At 41.4% G+C, this 19,627-nt stretch overlaps 1 protein-coding gene, 1 long non-coding RNA gene and 2 other non-coding genes across 4 annotated transcripts in view; 2 read left to right on the top strand and 2 right to left on the bottom strand.

Moving 5' to 3' along the window:
- Window positions 1-19,627, top strand: part of ABCG2 (ATP binding cassette subfamily G member 2 (Junior blood group)) — a 138,609-nt gene that overhangs the window by 21,073 nt on the left and 97,909 nt on the right. The window lies entirely within an intron of this gene.
- Window positions 4,744-4,869, top strand: LOC116274352. The gene has a single exon (XR_004182978.1). It is a non-coding gene; the product is annotated as a U6atac minor spliceosomal RNA (small nuclear RNA).
- LOC116274198 lies at window positions 7,012-16,808 on the bottom strand. Its single transcript, XR_004182793.1, has 3 exons — window positions 16,350-16,808; window positions 7,292-7,357; window positions 7,012-7,191 (listed from the first exon to the last, which is right to left on the bottom strand). It is a non-coding gene; the product is annotated as an uncharacterized LOC116274198 (long non-coding RNA).
- On the bottom strand, window positions 9,730-9,834 carry LOC116274282. Its single transcript, XR_004182915.1, has one exon. It is a non-coding gene; the product is annotated as a U6 spliceosomal RNA (small nuclear RNA).

Below are 19,627 nucleotides of genomic sequence, written 5' to 3'. Positions count from 1 at the left end.
CAAAGCTGAGATCTTCTGGGGAAAGTTATTAGATGATCCACTTTGGGATGTTCGTATTTTTTGGTAGTTTCTCACCTCAGAATAAGCAATATCAGAATGTGAAATTTTAATCACAAGAGGGCGCTGGAGTCCAGAAAATTATTCCTTTTGGTTTTCGCCTAAAGCTAGGGCAATCATACCTTTGAGAGAGGAAGAGGACACTACTAATAATTATTTGGGGGCAATATGTGTAAATTGGGACATAGGCTCACACTTTCTCCTACACTATATAAGCATGGGCAATTTAAGAATGAACGAGCTGTGCACCAAAAGCTCTAATTCTCATAAATCACTCGAAATGCTTTTGACTTGCAATCAGGTAAGAGAAAAATGGCCAAACTTGATTTTATCTGGAAGAGAGGATTGAGAAAGACTTTCCCCTCTGGCCCACATCTCTAGTTATATTTATTGCTTATCCCATTTTTCCCTTTAGTACAGTACCAGTTTGACTGTATTTTCAAGTTAAGAGATGTATTCAAAGAAGGATCTACCACTAGGGTACAAAAGCAAAAAACATATTCAGTCAAAAATAACTGAGTCAAAAATAACTGGCAACTGGGGAAAATGGTGAATAGCAGAGAGGACTCTGTTTATTTATTTTATCTTTAGGTTATCTTTGGCAAAGGAAGAGCATAGTATATTGCTACTACCATGTAGCTTGAATCTAAAACTTATCATCACTTATTATTTTACATAACATTGCTACCACCAACACAACCCCTGCCAATCAAACTGAAAAAAATATTTTCTTTCACTTAAAATGTTTATTTTTTACTTATAGAAAGAGGTATGAACTTTGTTTTTTGTTTTTGTTTTGTGTTTTTTTTTTAGAAACGGAGTCTCGCTCTCACCCACGCTGGAGTGCAGTGGCATGACCTCAGCTCACTGCAACCTCCAGCTCCCAGATTCAAGCAATTCTTCTGCCTCCTGAGTAGCTGGGATTACAGGTGCTCACCACCACGCCCGGCTAATTTTTGTATTTTAGTAGAGATGAGATTTCACCATGTTGGCCAGGCTGGTCTTGAACTCCTGACCTCAGGTGGTCTACCTGCCTCAGCCTCTCAAAGTGCTGGGATTACAGGCATGAGCCACCACGCCTGGCCTGGATTTTGTTTTTATTTATTTTGTTTTTTTGTTGTTGTTGTTTTGTTTTTTGTTTGTTTGTTTTTGAGATGGAGTCTCACTCTGTCGCCCAGGCTGGAGTGCAGTGGTGCGATCTCTGCTCACTGCAACCTCTGCCTCCCAGGTTCAAGTGATTCTTGTGCCTCAGTCTCCCAAGTAGCTGGAATTGCAGGTGCGTGCCACGACACTCGGCTAATTTTTGTACTTTTGGTAGAGACAGGGTTTTGCCATGTTGGCCAGTCTGGTGTTGAACTGACCTCAAGTGATCTGACTGCCTCAGCCTCCCAAAGTGCTGAGATTATAGGCTTAAGCCACTGCACCTGGCCAAGGTATGAACTGTTTTGTTTTGTTTTTTTGAGACAGTCTCACTCTGTCACCCAGGCTGGAGTGCAGAGGTATGATCTCGCCTCACTGTAATCTCCACCTCCCAGGTTAAGACCAATTTTGTCAGTTCAATTTCAAATGTTATAATTAAATAAGTAATTTAGGCTTTTGATTTAAAGTTGCAATACTACAAGTTTGGCGTACTTAAAATAAGTAAGGTTGGCCATGTTTATGATTTCAATTTATTTGCTTTGTCTGGGTTGCTTGAGCACTTGGGAAAGTTTAGTTTTTTAAATTAGAAAATGGAAGTACCTTGTATGCAGAAAAAAGTTAACAGAGCATATCTGTTTGAGGCTGCTATCCTTAGAAAGGCCTGCTTTTGAGTTTGATTCTTAGGGAGCATCTGGAAGTTGCTTCACAGTGTCCCCAGTTATCAGTTAACTGATAAGGATGGATCACACACTTGCTTTCTTTCCTTCCGAGACTCTGAAATTTCGGTTTCAGAGTGTATCTACATGACCAGCCCTCCTAAAAACCTTGGGCCCTAAGTCTCTAGTGGAGTTCCCCGGGCCAAAGTATTGCACACATGTTGCATTTTCATTGCTGGGGGAAGTGTGTGCTCTGTGTGACCCTTCATGGGAAGGAGAGAGCTTGAGGAAGCTTGCCCATAGATTTCTCCAGACTCTCTCTATAGCTTTCCCTGAGTGGTGGCTCACGCCTGTAATCCCAGCACTTTGAGAGGCTGAGGCAGGTAGATCACCTGAGGTCAGGAGTTCGAGACCAGCCTGGTCAACATGGTGAAATCCCATCTCTATCATCCAGCTGTGTATCCTTGCAACGTTGTTATAATAGTAATAAATCTTAGCTGTGAGTAGAATGGTTATATATACTGAATTATGTAAATTGTTTCAGTGAATCTCTGAACATAGAGGTGGTCTAGGGCAATCCCAATGACACTCTAAGGAACTGGATGTTTTAAACTTCCAAGTACAGTTTAAAGTATTTGGAAATGTTTAATGAACTAAGATTATAAATTAGACCAAACCATTATTGAGAGATACCTTGGAAGTGAATACTGAAATTTGCTACACTTACTAATAGAGCAATCATATTTATACACTGAATTTACAGCCCTAAGAAAAAGTAGTCTTCAATTTACAACTTTAATTATCAGATATTAATTTCTAAAATCCACATAAACATTTGAATAGACTTTTCAGCCAACAAAAATATCCCTCATTGTGCCCTGACAGAGATATTGAAAAAAAACAAAATGAGGTTGGGTGCAGTGGCTATGCCTGTAATTCCAGCACTCTGGGAGGCTCAGGTGGGAGGATTGTTTGAGCTCAGGAGTTTGAGACTAGCCCACATAACATAGTGAGACCTCGTCTCTACTAAAAGTAAAAAAATTAGCCAGGTATACCAGGGCATGCCTATATTCTCCACTAGGGAGGCTGAGGCAGGAGGACTGCTTGAACCCAGGAATGCAAGGCTGCAGTGAGCTGAGATTATGCCACTGCACTCGAGCTCTGGGTGACACAGCAAGACACTGTCTCAAGAGAAGAAAAAGAAAAATATCCCTCGAGGAGATCAAAAAAGCTCAAAATTAATGTATCTCATCACCCAATAGCAGATTTCTTGTCCTCGCACAGAAAGACTTTTTTTCCAGTTGTCCACAGTTTCATGTCACTAAGATTTCAGTTAAAAAGAAGGAGACTAGGATGTAGACCTGTGTATGCCACTTCATAGGAAACCATATTATACCACTTTACAGATTCTGCCTCTGATGATAATGTTAAAATGTGATTTTAAAAAAATCAGTAAGTAGGAAGTCCAATTGAACTCATGTAATAGCTGGTAACTCTGTAGTGTTAAAAGCCCAGAAAAAGTTAATAAAAGCTCATCTTTCTAGTCCTTTAATATTCTTTAATATTTTAGAGATTTCTCCATTGGATTATGAAGAGTGTGGCAGGGGTCTCAAGTAAAGCAGTAAATACTTGTTATGCATAAAGTAAATACTTGTTATGCATAAAAATGCACTGCTTTGAGACTGGGCGCAGTGACTCACACGTGTAATCCCAGCACTTTGGGAGGCCAAAGTGGGTGGATCACCTGAGGTCAGGAGTTGGAGACCAGCCTGGCCAACATGGCGAAACCCCGTCTCTACTGAAAATATACAAATTAGCTGCGTGTGGTGGTGCATGCCTGTAGTTACAGCTACTTGGGAGGCTGAGGCAGGAGAATCACCTGAGCCCAGGAGGCAGAGGTTGCGGTGAGTTGAAACTGTGTCACTGCACTCCAGTCTGGGTGACAGAGTGTGACTCTGTCTCAAACAACAACAACAAAACACTGCTTTGTGAACTGCAGTTTAATGGGAAAACAGGGACTTTCTCCTATACCTACCATTGTACCTGGCACTCAGTAAATCCAGTATATATTTGTTCAATGAATGGAAGAGATCATGATGTATAATAGTTGTGAGAATAAGATGTAAACATTTCTAAAATGAAATGGTTTTGGAGATAGGAAAGAGTCATTAAATGATAAGTTGCTAAATGAATAGAAGTGAGAATGTTACCAAAACACCAGGGGTTTGGTCTAGGGTCCTGCTGCTCACCACACAGAAAGCCAATCACTGAGACAAGTATTGCTAAGGAAGAAGGCTTTAATTGGGTGCTGCAGCTAAGGAGATACAGGCTCAGTCTCAAATCCTTCTCCCTGACCAGCTAAAATTAGGGGTTTATATAGCAGAGAAGAAATGCAACAATGTGTAGGAAAATAGGAACTGGGGAGGCCTAAGGAAGCAATCCTGATGAATAAGGGGTCTGGTGTCTCATTGTCTGGATGTGACGGTCTGGTGAGTTTCAGTTCTTTGATACTTTTTGAGAGGCCTGGGGGTTCTTTCCTGAGGAAATAACTCAGATAAAACAAATATAAGTCTTAAACTTTAAGACCAGCAGGGTCAATTTCTATGTTTATACAAAAAAACCTGTCTATAGGATTATTGGGTTCATTGTTTCAAGAATAAATATTAAGAGCTCAAAGGAAGATGAGACCACTGTGGGCTAGAGTGGTAGTGAAGCAAGGCTTCATGGAGAAGGTGGGCCTGGATCTAGGTATGAAAATTAATACATTGGTTTTAAAAATATGACAACGGGGAATAGCACGAGTAGCAAGAGTGTGAACAAAGGATGGAAGTGAGAAAATAAGAGGCATGATTGTGAGATGCCTAAGTGTCTTAGAAAAGAAGAGTGGGGAGTACTGTACGAAAGGAGAGAAGGTTAACACTTCTCTTGACAAGGATGGAAGAGACCCTCGGGCCTGACAACAAGCTTACAGTTAAGGCATTGCCACCCACTTCATGGCATCCAACTATCATTTTTATTATTTTGTTGTAATGAAACAACTACAAAAAAATTAAAAAAAAAAAAAAAAAAAAAAGGAGAAGAGTGGAGAAAGGCTTGTAGCATCAGGATGTGGTGGCCGTGCTTCCAAGGGTCAGGAGTTTGGACTCGATTCATTTATTTTTTTAAGACAGGGGCTTGCTCTTTTGCCCAGGCTGGTGCTGAACTCCTGGCTTCAAGCAAAGCTCTCACCTTGGCCTCCCAAAATGCTGGGATTACAGGTCACCGCACCTGGCCAGGACATGATTCTTTCAGTTGGGAGAAGAACTAGCAGATTTTCAACAGGCAACAATATGAAGAAAGAGTTTGATAGTTCTGGAATAAAGATTATACTGGAGACAGGGTACAGGACAGTTTAGGTTGGATTAGAGAATAAAGTATTGTTGGCAGAGACTAGCTTGGAAGACAGCCCAGATATAAAATGATAAAGGGTGGCTGGGTGCGGTGGCTCACTCCTGTAATTCCAGCACTTTGGGAGGCTGAGGCGGGTGGATCATGAGGTCAAGAGATCGACACCATCCTGGCCAACATGGAGAAACCCCATCTCTACTTAAAATACAAAAATTAGCCAGGCATGGTGGTGTGCACCTGTAGTCCCAGCTACTCGGGAGGCTGAGGCAGGAGAACGGCGTGAATCCAGGAGGCAGAGGTTGCAGTGAGCCAAGATTGTGCCACTGCACTCCAGCCTGGGCAACAGAGTGAGACTCTGTCTCAAAAAAAATAAATAAAAAAAAGATAAAATGATAAAGGGCTAAGATAAAGTAAGGTTAGAGGTTATGGAGAGAGACAAATTCCTCAAACATTTTAAAGGAAGAACTGATGGGACATACAAAGGGTAAGAGTAACTTCATGAAAGTGGAACAGAATGGTAAGTTTTCAGAATAAAGTGTACATCTATGGGTCATTTATATTATAGTTTTTATTTTTAATGCCAAGTTAGTTGGAGTCTCTGTGTATATGGAAAGGTAGTGTGAAAAGAAAAGTTTAGATCCATACTTTTTCAGAGAAAACAACTTTCAAAACATAATTCAAAGCATAATTGGAACACATATCTTAGGGGTTTAATGCTTATGCATTTTAAGATTAAGATTGTCCTGAGACTTGGAAGAGGAATCTGCTGGTGTGTTTGGAAGACTTTTCAATAATTTTGTAGGGAAAAGCCCAAGTACTAACATCTTTAGTGATTTCACCACACTGTCAAGTTCTCTGCCAGTGGAATTTGAAGGAAATAAAACTACAGGAATTCATCAGAGATTTCCTAGTGTGCCCCTGTTGGTAGACGTGCTTCAGGAAAAAGTGAACAGCTCCTGGCCAAAGAGGAAGCAGCTTTCAGAAAACAAAGCCAAGAATAAGAATTGGCAGTACTCTCAAGACACTGAGCAACATTGTTCAAGACACTCTGGTCTTCCTGTTTTGTGGGATTTGCAAATATATTTTGCACTTAACTGGCAAATATTTTGGCAGCATAGGACTTTAGGTTCAAGTATATTTTTATGCAGCACCCACCTACTCTAATAATGAAATTCAAATATTCCCCATCCTAATCCCCACTGTCTCCAAAACAATACAATTAATCCTTCTCTGATGGAGAGAATGACAAATTCCCTTCCGCCAAAAGCAACCACTCTTATTCCTTTAAAACACTGTCAACTATCTCCCTTTATTTTAAGGCAACAGAACAAACAAAATAAAATGAAGCTTTCTTGCATTACCAAGTAAGGCTAACTGATCTAGGATCTAAAATACACTGAAGATGTGCAAAACTTGTGTGTACACTTGGAACTATTGGCGACTGTGAGTATTTTATGCCTATGCTCTTCGTTATATTGAATATCTATAGCAAAGTTATTCTCCATGTCCAAATGGCACACTAAATATATATCATCAATATTATATGTTCTGCAGCAGACAACTGCCTGGCTTGAATTCTTTTTGTTTGTTTGTTTGAGATGGAGTCTTGCTCTGTCGCCAGAATGGAGTGCAGTGGCATGATCTCAGCTCACTGCAACCTGCGCCTCCCAGGTTCAAGTGACTATCCTGCCTCAGCCTCCGGAGTAGCTGGGACTACAGGCGCCTGTCACCATGCCCGGCTAATTTTTTGTATTTTTAGTAGAGACGGGGTTTCACCATGTTGGCCGGGATATTCTCGATCTCTTGACCCTGTGATCTGCCTGCCTCGGCCTCCCAAAGTGCTGGTATTACAGGCATGAGCCACGAAGCCCGTTCAGCTTGAATTCTTTACAGCTGAGGTGTGTAGGTCTTTGCGAAGCAAACAAAATCATTTTCTACTTGAAGAAAAGAACTAGAGAAATAGAAGAGGAAAGAGAAAATTTGCAGTGATTAAAAAGGAATAATTATATTTAGAGAGTTACCTTTTCTTTTCAAGTTTGGAACTGACATACCTTTGGTCCAGCGGTGACTTTAAGTTTTTCTGGTACAAAAGTAGAGAGTAAGTATCTCAGGGTAATCTGTAAAAAAAAAAAAAAAAAAAAATCTTGTGCCACTGGAATAATTTTACTCCGATAATATCAGAAAAATTTAGTTGCCCCTTTGCCTTCTCATGTTTAAGGAAAGTCTTAAACATGAGTTTAAGTTTCTTTTTTTTTTTTTTTGGAAACAGAGTTTTGCTCTTGTCACCCAGGCTGGAGTGCAATGGTGTGATCTCGGCTCACTGCACCCTCTGCCTCCTGGGTTCAAGCGATTCTCCTGCCTCAGCTTCCCAAGTAGCTGGGATTACAGGTGCCCACCACCACGCCCAACTAATTTTTGTATTTTTAGTAGAGACAGGGTTTCGTCATTTTGGCCAGGCTAGTCTGGAACTAACAGGTGACCCACCTGCCTCGGCCTCCCAAAGTGCTGGGATTACAGGCATGAGCCACCGCACCTGGCCTAAGATTTTTAGGCAAACCTCTCAAGTTATATTTAAGCTCCAATATTCGAACATTCTAATTAAACCCCTTTGAATAAACAGTTCTACATTTTGTTAACTATGGAAACCAGCCGTGACTGTCAGGTTGTTGGGGCCCTGGATCATTGAATTCAGCTACTAGAATCCACTTGTCACTAACAGTTTACAAAACCAAAAAGAACAGGGGAGTATTCCTTTCTCTGGTCTCTCCCTTGGTTCTTTCATCTTTTCGCCTCCTCCGCTCTCTTCTCACCTCTCCAGTTCCTGAGTAATTTGCAATACAATCTTTTGAATTACCCTCAATGTTTTATTGGTTTTAAGTTGGAACCCCATTAAACTGGCATTTTGCTGAACACTAGTTTCATTAAATTAAAGAATAATTTGTGACTTAATAGCAGGCTAAATAAAACATTTTTTTTTTTTTTTTGAGACGGAGTCTTGCTCTGTCGCCCAGGCTGGAGTGCTGTGGCCGGATCTCAGCTCACTGCAAGCTCCGCCTCCCGGGTTCCCGCCATTCTCCTGCCTCAGCCTCCCGAGTAGCTGGGACTACAGGCGCCCGCCACCTCGCCCGGCTAGGTTTTTTTTGTATTTTTTAGTAGAGACGGGGTTTCACCGTGTTAGCCAGGATGGTCTCGATCTCCTGACCTCGTGATCCGCCCGTCTCGGCCTCCCAAAGTGCTGGGATTACAGGCTTGAGCCACCGCGCCCGGCCAACATTTTTAATTAATTAATTTACATCTATTTAAATGGAAACCTACCCTATTAGTGCAAAGAATTTGGGTGGAAGGGAAAGAGAAAAGGTAAAGTACAGAATTCTATGCTAGTAAACTATTGAAACAAATATTTCTAAAAATATAATCTCTCGAATTTATTTTATTATTTATTTACTATTTTTAGAGACAGGGTCCCTCTCTGTTGGCCTGGCTGGAGTGCAGTGGTGTGATCAAGGCTCACTGTAACCTCCAACTCCTGGGCTCCAGTGATCCTCCTGCCTCAGCCTCCTGAGTAGCTAGGATTACAGGTGTGTACTACTGAGACAACCAAGTATAAAGGGGTCCCCGGACAACCTCTGACCAGCCTGTACACTGGGAGAATGAGGTGGAAGTTTGAGCCCTTTGCAGTGGGGAGGAGCCTGGACTCTCTCCTGTTCTAGGGTGGTAACCTGTGATTCAATCTGTGAGGCGAGAGACCAGCTAGCAGGACTCTCACTTTGCTTTCAGTCCCTGTTTCCCCGTTTTCCTTTTCACCCAATAAATTCCGTTTTTCTCACCCTTCAAAATGTCTGCAAGCCTAATCTTTACTGGTTGTGTGACAAGGACCCTAAGAAGAAAGTCCTACAACACTACCATGCCCAGCTAATTTTTATATATATATATATATAGTTGTAGAGATGGGGTGCTCCTGTGTTGCACTGGTAGGTCTTGAGCTCCTGGCCTCAAGCACTTCCCCTGCCTTGGCCTCCCAAGGTGATGGGATTACAGATGTGAGTCATCACATAAAGCCTAGACTCTCAAATTTTTTGGTGGAAAGTTGACGGGGGACATTATGAGATTTTATCCATTAGTAGCAGATTAGATGGCAGCCCATGGAATACTGCCATTGATAAGGCCCTTTGAGGTAAGCAAAATGATACTTCACCGATATTCATTCTGTGATCTTGGCTTCTAAGACCTCTCTTTAGATTTTGCTGAATTTTAAAATTGCCTGGGGGAGCTTTTAAAAATCCCAAAGCCCAGGCCACACTCATACCAATTAAATCAGAATTTCTTCTGATTCATACTGGAGACTCCAGTATGCAGATAGTTTGAGGACCAGTACTTCTTAATACTTAATGTACATATGAATGACTTGTGGATCTTGACGAATTGCAGGTTTTGAGTGTAGGCCTATACTGAGGCGCAAGATTCTGCATGTTTTAAAAATGTGTTTTTATTAAATATGGAACACTTCACAAATTTGTGTATTGTCTTTGTGTAGGGGGGGCATGCTCATCTTCTCTGAATTGTTCCAATTTTAGTGTATGTGCTCTCAAAGCAAGCATAGACACTGCATTTCTAACCAGCTCCCAGGTGAAGCCCACAATGGTCCTCCCTGGTCCTTGAGTAGCTAGGGAGTTAGGAAGTATTCCCTCTATTTCTGTCTCCTAAAAGACATTATAAAGAACTTTTGGCCTGGCGTGGTAGCTCACACCTGTAATCCCAGCACTTTGGGAGGCTGACATGGGTGGATCATGAGGTCAGGAGATCGAGACCATCCTGGCTAACACAGTGAAACCCCGTCTCTACTAAAAATACAAAAAATTAGCCGGGCGTGGTGGCGGGCGCCTGTAGTCCCAGCTACTTGGGAGGCTGAGGCAGGAGAATGGCGTGAACCAGGAGGCGGAGCTTGCAGTGAGCCGAGATCATGCCACGGCACTCCAGCCTGGGTGACAGAGCGAGACTCCGTCTCAAAAAAAAAAAAAGAACTTGTACAGCTGCTTTTTTAAATATTTGATATAATTTGCCAGTGACTCTCTCTGGGGCTAGGGACTTTCTGTTTTGGAAGTTTATTAATTATTGATTCAATTTTTAAAATAATCCTGGATCTTTACAGATTGTCTAATTTGTGTGTGTGAATTTTGGCAGATTGCGTCTTTCAAGGAATTGGTCCATTACATCTAGGTTATCAAATTTGTGAGAATAGTTTTGTTACTATCCTTTTAATGTCTATAGGGTCTTTAAGTGATGGCCACTCTTTTTTTAAAGAAACTTTTACTGACATGGCCTTTCTTTATGCAGCTTTCATTTTCTGACCTTTATTGATTTTCTGACCTTTATCAATTTTCTTCTCTTTGAAGAACATCTTTTGGCCAGACATGGTGGCCAATGCCTGTAATCCCAGCGCTTTAGGAGGTTTGAGGTGGGAGGATCACTTGAGGCCAAGAGTTCAAAACCAGGCTGGCCAACATAGTGAGACCATGTCTCCGATTTTTTTTTGTTTGTTTGAGACAAGGTCTCACTCTGTTGCCCAGGCTGAAGTGCACAGGCATGATCAGGGCTCACTGCAGACTTGACCTCCCAGGCTCAAGTGATCCTCCCACCTCAGGCCCGCAAGTAGTCGGGACTACCAGTGTGTGCGTCACCACACCTGGCTAATTTTTTTATTTTTAGTAGAGATGGGGTTTTGCCATGTTGCCCAGGCTGGTTTTGAATTCCTGAGCTCAAGTGATCTGCGCACTTCAGCCTCCCAAATTGCTGGGATTACAGGCATGAGCCACCATGCTGGGCCTTCTATTTAAAAAATAAAATAAAGTAAAATAACTTTTAAAAAACACTTCTGCAAGACAGATGTACTGACAACAAATTCCCTTGATATTTATTTGTCTGAGAAAGTCTATTTCTTCTTTAAATCTGAAGGAAAATTTCACAGTATACAGAATTCTAACTTGGTGCTATTTTTCTACCAACGTGTTAAATATACTGCATTTTCTTCCTGCTTGCATGGTTTCTAATAAGTCAGATATAATTCTTATCTTTGTTTCTCTATAGTTAAGAATATTTTTCCCCTCTGGCTTCATTGAAGATTTTCTCTCTATCTTTGATATTCTGTAGTTTGACTATGATATACCTATGTGTAATTTACTTGGGATTTATTCTTCCTGGTATTCTTTGAGTTTCCTGAATCGGTAGTTTAGTATCTAACATTAATTTGGGAGAAACTCTTAGTTCATAATTGCTTCAAATATTGTTTTTGGCTGGGCGCAGTGGCTCACACCTGTAATTCTAGCACTTCGGGAGGCTGAGGTGGGTAGATCACCTGAGGTCAGGAGTTTGAGACCAGCCTGGCCAACATGGTGAAACCCCGTCTTTACTAAGAATACAAAAATTAGTTGGGCGTGGTGGCAGGAGCGTGTTATCCCAGCTATTAGGGAGGCTGAGGCAGGAGAATCACTTGAATCCAGGAGGCAGAGGTTGCAGTGAACTAAGATTATACCACTGCACTCCAGCCTGGGCACCAGAGTGAGATTCTGTCTCAAAAATAAAACACACACACACACACACACACACACAGTTTTTGTTCCTTTCTCTCTTTCTGTAAGTTATATATTTTTAATCGTCCCGCAGTTCTTGAATATTTTGCTCCCCCTTTTTTGGGTCTTTTTTCTCTTTGCTTTTCAGTTTCTACTGAACATCCTCAAGCTCAGAGAATCTTTCCTCAGCTGTGTTTAGTCACCTCATAAGTTCATGAATAGCAATCTTCATAGTGTTTTTAATCTCTAGCATTTTTTTGGCTCTTTCTCAGAATTTCCATCTGTCTTATTACATGCCATCTACTTTATCCACTGGAGCTTTCATTTGTTTATTTTTCTTTTTTCTTTTTCTTTTTTAGAGGCATAGTCTCACTTTGTCACCCAGGCTGGAATGCAGTGACATGATCATAGCTCACTGCAGCCTCAAACTCCTGGGCTCAAGTCATCCTCCTGCCTCAGCTTTCTGAGCACCTGGGACTACAGACATGCACCACTGTGTCTGGGTATTTTTTGTAGTTTTTGTAGTGATTGGATCTCGCTGTGTTCTGCAGGGTAGTCTCGAACTCCTAGCTTCAACTGATTTTCCTGCCTGGGCGTCCCAAAGTGCTGGGGTTATAGGTGTAAGCCATCATGCCCAGCTTATTTATTTTATTTTATTTTATTTTATTTTATTTATTTTTTTTTTTTTGAGACGGAGTCTCGCTCTGTCGCCCAGGCTGGAGTGCAATGGCCGGATCTCAGCTCACTGCAAGCTCCACCTCCCGGGTTCACGCCATTCTCCTGCCTCAGCCTCCTAAGTAGCTGGGACTACAGGCGCCTGCCACCTCACCCGGCTAGTTTTTTGTATTTTTTAGTAGAGACGGGGTTTCACCGTGTTAGCCAGGATGGTCTCGATCTCCTGACCTCGTGATCCACCCGTCTCGGCCTCCCAAAGTGCTGGGATTACAGGCTTGAGCCACCGCGCCCGGCCTATTTATTTTATTTTTATTTTTGGAGATGGAGTCTCGCTCTGTCACCCAGGCTGAAGTGTAGTGGCACAGTCTCGGCTTACTGCATCCTCTGCCTCCTAGGTTCAAGCTATTCTCCTATCGCAGCCTCCTGAGTAGCTGGGATTATAGGCATGCGCCACTATGCCCAGCTAATTTTTCATATTTTTAGTAGACGGAGTTTCACCATGTTGGCCAGGTTGGTCTTGAAGTCCAAACCTCAGGTTATCCACCCACCTTGGCCTCCCAAGGTGCCGGGATTACAGGGATGGGCCACCATGCCCAGCTGGAAACAAATGATTTTTTTTTTTTTTTTTTTTTTTGAGACAGTCTTGCTCTGTCACTCAGGCTGGAGTGCAGTGGTGTGATCTCAGCTCACTGCACCTGTGCCTCCCATGTTCAAGCAATTCTCATGCCTCATCCTGCCAAGTAGCTGGGATTATAGGCATATGCCACCATGCCAGGCTAATTTTTGTATTCTTAGTAGAGATGGTTTCACCATGTTGGTGAGGCTGGTCTTGAACTCCTGGCCTCTTATTTATTTTTTGAGACAGGGTCTCACTGTATCACCCAGACTGGAGTGCAGTAATGTAATTATAGCTCACTAACCTCAAACCCCAGGTCCCGACTGATCCACCTGCCTCAGTCTCCCAAGTAGTTAGGACTACAGCCACATGCCAGCCCACCCAGCTCATTTAAAATTTTTTTTAGTTTTTAATTTAATTTAATTTAATTTAGAGACAGGGTCTCACTCTGTTGCTCAGGCTGGAGTGCAGTCACGTGATCACTGCTCACTGCAGCCTTGACTTCTCCAGGCTCAGGGGATTTTCCTACCTCAGCCTCCTGAGTAGCTAGCACTACAGGTATATGCTACCATGCCCAGCTAATTTATGTATTTTTTGTAGAAAGAGGGTTTTGCCATGTTGCCCAGGCTGGTTTTGAACTCCTGCACTCAAGCAGTCCTTCCACCTCAGCCTCCCAATATGGTGGGATTATAGGTGTGAGCTACTATGCCTGGCGCCATTAGAGCTTTTATCATATTAATCATAGTTGTTTTTAATTCCCACTCTGATAATTCTACCCTTCCTAAAATATCTGTGTCTGGTTCTAGTGCTCTGTTTGTCCAAACTCTTTTTTGCCTTTTAGTATGCTTTGTATTTTTTTGTTGTTGTTGAAAGCCAGACATGATGTACTGAGTAAAAAGAACTCTAGTAGCTAGGCCTTTCCTGATGTGGTGAGCGGGGGTGGTGGGTGGGGGGTAATATTCTACAGTCCTATGATTAGGTCTTGGTTTTTAAGTAAGCCTGTGCCTCTAGGCTGTGAACTTCATAGTGCCTCTCAGTCTCCCCAACCTTCCACCTTAAATAGGACAGGATGGCTGGAGGGGTTTGGAGTTGGGTATTTCCTTTCACCAAGGTCATTTAAGTGCTCATAAAACCTCAATAGGTTAGCCTCTGATAAGATAGTTTCTCTTAAAGGCAGGTCTTGTTAAGAAGAACAGAATGTTCTGGTGTATTTAAAAATGGTTAATTTTCCCCTGCGCAGTCTGATGCTAAAGGGGAATTTTTTTTTTTTTAATCTTCAGTGTAAGAGCATCATAAAGTTCCAGGAGGTAAAACGTGGGCCCAGAAATGATCTTTTCAGTATGCTAGTGCTGATGAGATTCATAGTTGCTGATTTATAATAATTTATGAATCACAAGTAATTGAAGTATGAATCAGAATGGCAATTTATTGGTTTTCTTATGGGCATTCCTATGACTGAGATACTCAAGTTTCTTCCACAAGCAAACTTACCAGATTTTTTAAAAAAGCAGATGCACTTGAGAGCTTTTGCATCAAAGAATGGAAAATCCTTGTGTGAAGCTGTCTCCATTCATAACAGAAAAACTTCCTTATGCCTGGAAATTTTATATTGCCCTGATTCAGTGTTAAAAGTGTAGTTAAGTATTCTCAGATTCTGGTAGTTGTGATTAAAAATAATTAAGACACCACTTATGGGATGATTATTCTGTACTAGGAACAAGGAACAATGCTAAGCACTTAATCCTCACAAAATCTTTGTAGGTAAAGATGACTACATTTTGGTAGATTAGGAAGGTTACATGACTGACTTAGTCAAACTCACCCTCCAAGTTAGTAAAACGCAGAGGCAAGTTCCAATGCAGAGCTCTCTAGTCTGTTACAGTAGTTAGTTAGTCAGATAGACAAGTGCAGAGCAGGAGAGTCCCCCACCCCCAACCCAGGAATGTCAGGCCACCATCAGGTGATGGTCAGGCAGTTGTTACCCCGACTCTGCAAAATAGTAATTGGTTGCAGCTGGCGCCAGGGAAAGGCAGTCTCCCAATAGATAGAAACACCTGAAACTAGTGATCAGCAGCTTCCTGATAAAGATCTCAGGAGCTGGGCGAATGGGCTCAATCAAGCGGCACTAAGCGGCAAAATGCTAGCGTTTAACTGGTATATGGCCTCCTGAGAACATTTGACTGGTGAGAGAAAAACACCTCAGTTGAGCATGCATACAACTTCAGTAAACACACTGCACATGGGGCCCCACCCAAGTGCTGACAGGCCGCTGTGCATGCAGACAGCCCACCCCAAGGGAAGAATCAGGGGAGAAGGGACGTAAGACCCCAGAAGTATGCCAGGGTGTAAAACCACAAGTCAAAGGTCAAACTGTGCATGGGATTTCTCAAGTTGCTCACCTGACCCTCTTCTAAGTGTACTTTATTTCCTTTCATTACTGCCCTAAAGCTTTTTGATAAACTTTTGCTCCTGCTCTAAAAGTTGTCTTGCTCTCTCACTCTGCCTTACGCTCCTCTGTCGAATTCTTTCTTCTGAGGAGGCAAGAACTGAGGTTGCTGGCCACTACTAACATATTTTGGTTACGTTCTGCTGCTAACAAGCCCACCACACATTATATGAACCCTATCTGTTTTCTGGATAGCCCAGAACAAACCCTTCTAAGTTAACACGTTCTTTATTCTGATATGTTACAGTAAAATTAGTTACAAATGATTCAGTTTTAGCTTTGGCCGGTTAATAAATGTGACTGTGATCAGTTTTCCATGAAATTTTATAATCTAGAATATTTTATTTTTTATTTTTAGAGACAGGGTCTCACTCTGTTTCCCATGCTGGAGTGCAGTGGTGCCATGATAGCTCACTGCAGCCTTGAACTCCTGGTCTCAAGTGATCCTCCCACCTTAGCCTCCCAAGGCACTGGGATTATAGGTGTGAGTCACCATGCCCGGCAGTAGAATATTTTAAATGTGTAAAAGAAGTATAGAGAGTATTGTAATTGTAATAAATACTCATTCTACCCATATGATGACTTCTAAGCATTGGCATAAGTCTATTCTCCACAAAGAGATTCCTTTAAAACATAGACCAGTTGGGTCATTTTTCTTCTCAAAATTCTCTGATGGCTTCCCACATCTAAATTAAAGCTCCAAGTCCCAATGAGCCACCAGGCCTTACACCATCTGGCACCCCATTAACTCCCACCCTGTCTCCTACCATTTTCCCTCCCATTACTGGTACTCCAGCTACATTTACCTTGCTATGTTTTCAAGATGCCAAGTGCTTTCCTATGTCAGCCTTCGTGCCTTCAGCTTTCTCTGTCTGAATCACTCCTATCTCAGGATCAAGTTTAGCTGTAAGACAATGGGAGAAAAAAATAGACATTTATTTCTTTCATGTTCAAGAAATATAGAAGCAGTCACTCCAAAGACAGTATAGCAATTTCATGGTTTCAAGCATCCACACTGCTTCTGTCTTGTTGCTTTGCCATAAGTGACTTCCATTCTCAAAGTCATTTCACAGTCCAAGGTAGCTACAGGAACTCCAGTCCCTGGGCTTGAATTGCAGCCAACAGGAAACAGGAAAAGGCAAAGAGCACTCTGTTTCTATGAAATGTCAAGTGAAAAAGGAAATGGAACATCTGATTTTTTGAAAATGTTTTTTAAAAATTCAAACCTTTGGCCGGGCATGGTGGCTTATGCCTGTAATCCCAGCACATTGAGAGGCCGAGGCGGGCAGATCATGTGAGGTCAGGAGTTTGAGGCCAGTCTAGCCAACATGGTGAAACCTCATCTCTATTAAAAATACAAAAATTAGCCAGGTGTGGTGGCACACACCTGTAGTCCCAGCTACTTGGGAGGCTGAGGCATGAGAATCACTTGAATCCAGGAGGTGGAGGGTGCAGTGAGCCAAGATCAAGCACTCTAGCCTGGGCGACAGAGCCAGATGATGTCTCAAAATAAATAAATAAATAAATAAATTAATTAATTAATTCAAACCTTTGCTATATGAAGTAAAATCCCATCTACCTTCATGGCAGCCTTAGAGGATATTAAGGTATTCTTTTCAATTAAATTTCTTTCTAATCAGCCTACTGGTAAAAATGCAGTTGAGCTTGATCTCACTGTATTGCCTATGATCCAGGATCATTCAGATATTTTTTGTTTTAGCAACAAAAACCTTTTAAAAATTAATTGCATAATCACAATACATAATAATAATATATTTATTGATACAAGTACTTTATGTGCTAAAATTACAACATTTGCTTATCAGGAAATTATACAGCGAAAACAGTATTTTTAGCACAAAAACCTTGTGAGAAAGGTTTACTGATATCAGCTGTAGTAAGCCCCTGAAATTTATTTCTGCATTTGTTTTGATTATACAATATTGAGAAAAAAATCTCACTCATGGACTAGCAGTCAGAAATGATTTTAGGTTTTTGTGTTGTGTTGTTTTGTTCATCTTATAATTTTACAGTTCTGATTAAACAGACATGGCAAGAGAAGATTTATTCTGAGAAACAAATAAAAATGGCACAAATTAACATATATGTTCCCAATATGTTAAACTTCAGTATATAGTATGTGAGAAGGCATGGTAAATACGTTTTTATACAAATTCTTAAATGTTTTAAATAAATAATTATATATTTTTAATATATTTTGAAGGGGCACATTGTCACTTATTGGCTTTTAAAAAAAATAGCTTTGGCTGGGCACGTTGGGATCACGCCTGTAATCCCAGCACTTTGGGAGGCCGAGGTGGGTGGATCACCTGAGGTCAGGAGTTTGAGACCAGCCTGGGCAACATGGCAAAACCCTGTCTTTACTAAAAACACAAAAAATTAGCTGGGCATGGTGGCGGGTGCTTGTAATCCCAGCTACTTGGGAGGCTGAGACAGGAGAATAGCTTCAACCCAGGAGGCAGAGGTTACAGTGAGCCAAGATGGTGCCACTGCACTCCAGCCTGGGCAACAGAGCAAGACTCTGTCAAAAAAAAAAAAAAAAAAAAAAAAAAAAAGAAAGGAGGAAAGAAAAACCAAATAGCTTCACTGAAATTAGGTCTCAAAATTTTCACCTCTTGTAAGTATACAATCTGGTGAATTTAAATAAATATATAGAATAGTATAGTCATTACCAATCCAATTTAAGGACATTTCTATCACCCCAAAAAGATTCCTCAAGTCCATTTGTAGTCATTTTTCTTTCCCATCCAAACCCCAGACAACTTTCTTTCTTTTTTTTTCTTTTTTTTTGGAGACAGTTTTGCTCTGTTGCCCAGGCTGGAGTGCAGTGGCGCGATCTCGGCTCACTGCAACCTCTGCCTCCGGAGTTCAAGTGATTCTCATGCCTCAGCCTCCTCAGCTTCCTAAGTAGCTGGGACTACAAGCATGCGCCACCACGCCCAGCTAATTTTTTGTATTTTTAATAGAGACGGGATTTTGCCATGTTGCCCAGATTGGTCTCCAATGCCTGAGCTCAGGTAATCTGCCTACCTCGGCTTCCCAAAGCTGCAGACAACTTTCTAGCTATAAAGATTTGCCTTTCTGCATGTTTCATTAAATGGAATCCTATAATTGCTTTGTACTTTTATTTTATCATACTTAGCATTTGTTGAGGTTTATCCATCTTGTAGCATGAATTAGTACTTCATTAATTTTGATTGCTGAACGATTTTTTATTGTATGAATATACCACATTTTGTTTATTTACTTATCAGTTGATGGGTATATTCAGATTTCCAATTTTTAGCTGTTATGGATAATGCTACTGTAAAACATTCGCTTCCAGCCCTTTCTGTAAACATAGGCTGTCATTTCTCTTGGACAGATTCTGAGAAATGAATTTGCTGATTCATATGTTAAACATAGGTTTCGCTTTTAAAGAAACTGCCAAACTGTTTTCCAAAGTGATTTTATCATTTTTAAATTCCTACCAGCAATGTATGAGGATTCCAATTTCTCCACCTCATCTCGCCAGCAGTTGTTATTGTAGGTCTTTTTGATTATAGCTATTTTAGTGCGTGTGAAGTGGGATCTCATTATGGTTTGAATTTGTATTTACCTAATGGCTAATGATGCCAAGCATCTTTTCATGTACTTTTTGGCCATTCATATATCTTAGGTGAAATGTCTTTGTAAATTTTTGCCCTTTTTTTTTTTTTTTTTTGAGACGGAGTTTTGCTCTGTCGCTCAGGCTGGAATGCAGTGGTGCGATCTCGGTTCACTGCAAGCTCCGCCTCCCCGGTTCACGCCATTCTCCTGCCTCAGCCTCCCGAGTAGCTGGGACTACAGGCGCCAGACTCCACTCCTGGCTAATTTTGTTTTTGTACTTTTAGTGGAGACTGGCTTTCACCGTGTTAACCAGAATGGTCTCAATCTCCTGACTTCGTGATTCGCCTGCCTCGGCCTCCCAAAGTGCTGGGACTACAGGCGTGAGCCACCACGCCCGGCCAATTTTTACCTTTTTTAAAACTGAGTTATTTGTTTTGGTATTGAGTTGTAATGGTTCTTTATATAATCTGGATAA

Source organism: Papio anubis, chromosome 3, assembly GCF_008728515.1.
Source record: "Papio anubis isolate 15944 chromosome 3, Panubis1.0, whole genome shotgun sequence".
NCBI classification, from domain to species: domain Eukaryota; kingdom Metazoa; phylum Chordata; class Mammalia; order Primates; family Cercopithecidae; genus Papio; species Papio anubis.
Note: the sequence above shows the minus strand (reverse complement) of the source record. Positions and strands in the feature narration are given on the sequence as shown.